This window comes from Elephantulus edwardii, unplaced genomic scaffold (genome assembly GCF_000299155.1).
Source record: "Elephantulus edwardii isolate Elephantulus edwardi_28Jun2011 unplaced genomic scaffold, EleEdw1.0 scaffold04826, whole genome shotgun sequence".
Lineage (NCBI taxonomy): Eukaryota > Metazoa > Chordata > Mammalia > Macroscelidea > Macroscelididae > Elephantulus > Elephantulus edwardii.
The window spans coordinates 1-2,713 of NW_006404576.1; the positions used below are offsets into that span (position 1 = coordinate 1).

The window sequence follows — 2,713 nt, forward strand, 5'->3', positions numbered from 1 at the left end:
CGGGATGGGTGTGTCGGAGGCGGTGCGGTTGGCGCAGGATAGGGCAGGGTTTAGAGCTGTTGTGCATAGGGTCGCTATGAGTCGGAAACGACTCGATGGCACATAACAACAACATCTCAATCTCTTCACCATCCATCCTGATGCTGCCAATTGGCCCAGTGGTGAGACTAAAATGCTTAATATAAGAGAATATAAAGTGAAACTCTTGTTTATCTTGGGTGAGTTTTTGAAAAATTATTTTCCTCTACCAGATGGAAAAAGTAAAAGAAAAACATTCAAGAATCAAGAATAAAATTTAATTTTTTTAAATTTTAAAAAAGATCATTTTTCAATGAATAGATGGCAAGAGGCGTCATTTAAGAATTAAAGGAAAATAGACTATATGCTTTGATTTGTAAACACTTCTTTATTCAAATAGTCCTTCTTGTTTTCAGTACTCTTGAATTACAAGATTCTTGAAGATTTCATGAAAAGAATGATATCCTTTTACTGATGGAAGGATTCTAATCTTATTCAGTTTGGATATTCCAGATGTCTTAAGACAATTCCATTACAAAGCAGCAGCTCAATATAAGATTGCCAAAAGGAATCACTAATTTTGACATGTGGATCATGTGAAGCATCAAATAATCTATTTATAAGAATCTCTAACATCTTATGCAGCTTTATCAACTTTGTGGTTGATTCTTGAATGTTTTACTTTTTCCATCTGGTAGAGGAAAATAATCTTTCAAAAACTCACCCAAGATAAATAAGAGCTTCACTTTATATTCTCTTTTATTAAGCATTTTAGTTTTCAGTTCATTAAAGATGCTTTATCCAGAAATGGTACAACTTGGTTTTATCAGTTCATCGTGCACATTACTGAGAGATCTCACTATCTGTTCTTGTTCATCCAACAACTGTTGTTCCCTTTCCAAGTCTTCCTCTAGCTTTTCATTCTTTGACTATATGATTCCAGATCATGACTCAATTTTTGGAACTCTCCTTTCCCTAATGTTACTTCACTTCTTTCTCCCAGTGACTGTGGTCAAACATTTTTTTTAATAATTAATAATGACAGATGAGCATTTGAATCATTGTTGTTACACGCCGTTGAGTCGCTTGCGACTCATAGAGACCTATGCACAACAGCTCTGAACCCTGCTCTATCCTGAGCCAACATTATTGTCTCTGACACACCTACCCCCATTACCCCAGTCACTGAATCAATCATCTTATTGAGAGTCTTCCTCTCCTGCTCTGTGCCTCCACTCTTCCAAGCATGATGTCCCTCCCCAAGGACAGGTATTAATTCCAACAAGCGATAATTTATTTTTACATTCTTCCATATGTTTCCATGTCTCTTCATATTCGTTAATAAGTCCTTTTCCAGCATCTGTAACATCACTCACATCTGGAGTCTAGATCTTGTTGATTCCTTGACATGGACTTTTTACACTTTTCCTAGCTTGACAGACACATGGATTCCAGGTTTCCTAAAGGTTAGGACTTTGCCTGTCCTTCTGTTTAAGGTAAGCTAGTAGCACAGTGGTTAAGCACTCAGTCGCTTGAAGTTTAGCAATTAGAACATCAGCAGCTGCTCTGTGGAATAGGCGTGACAGTCTGCCTCTGTAAAGAGTTACAGCCTGTGAAGCAGATCTACTCTGTTATGAGGGGTTGCCTATTCTATGAGTTGGAATAGATTTGATGGCAGTGGATTTGGTTCGATCTCTCACCTCAGTTAGGATTGTACATGAACGTTCTGCATTCCCAGGGTACATTCTCTTGGTTTAATCCTTTATCTGCAGACAAAAAACCACCGTGTTCAATCGAAGTCATGGAGGTGTGACTTGCTCTCTCTCATGAAATAGTGGTTGAAGATTAGGTTGAGTTGTAAGAGAGGAAAGAGGAAGGAAACCATTAAAACAGACAATTTGGAAGTTCAGGTAGGGAATGGATAACAGGAAAGTTAGGAAGAGGCTGAGGTAAACATGACAAAGGGACTCTGTCTAGATGAAGACAACTGACTTCCAGGAGTAGAAAACCAATGACAAAGAAGAGCCACCTATTGAGAGAGACTCATTCAAGTACCAAAAGCACTTGAGAGTCATTTCAGGTCTTCCTTGCTCTCAATCTAATTAAAGCCTAAATTCTGTTGAAAGCATTTTCTTAGCATATATTCTCTTTCCTCCTTTCTGCAAACTCTGCAGTCTTGGCACAACACCCATTACTTAATAACCATAGCCAAAAGCCCTCCACTGGAGGGCTGTTGCAAAGTTGTGTTCACTTGTGTATGCCTCACAGGACTTGACTACAAGTCTCTGTGTCCCTAACCCCTGCCCTCCTCCTCCTCCTCCTCCACATCCTCTTTATTTCTAGGTACACCATCTCTCTGGTCAGAACAAAACACCTACAGTTTCCTGTTATTGCAAAAATACCTGAAGGGTTTGGGGAATAAGTGAATTTGGAAGTCCTACCTCAGGAGATTCTGATTTAGTCAGTCTGGGGCAAAATATATGGAGCTCTGGTGGTCAAGTGATAAGAAGCTGTGCTTCAATCCTAAAGGCACACGGTTTGACTCCACCAGCTGCTCTGCAGGAGAAGGATAGGTAATCTCCTCTCACACGATTAACTTCCTCTGAAAACCCACCAGAGGGTGTCAGCTATGGATTGGTTCTGACTCGATGATATACGACAATAACAATGGGATGAAACATACAATCTCTTTTCT

The 2,713-nt window shown here is 39.5% G+C and overlaps 1 pseudogene; it reads right to left on the minus strand.

The window, feature by feature from the left end:
* Positions 1–486: 486 nt before the first annotated feature.
* Positions 487–1,024, minus strand: LOC102874857 (annotated as a pseudogene).
* Positions 1,025–2,713: the final 1,689 nt, after the last annotated feature.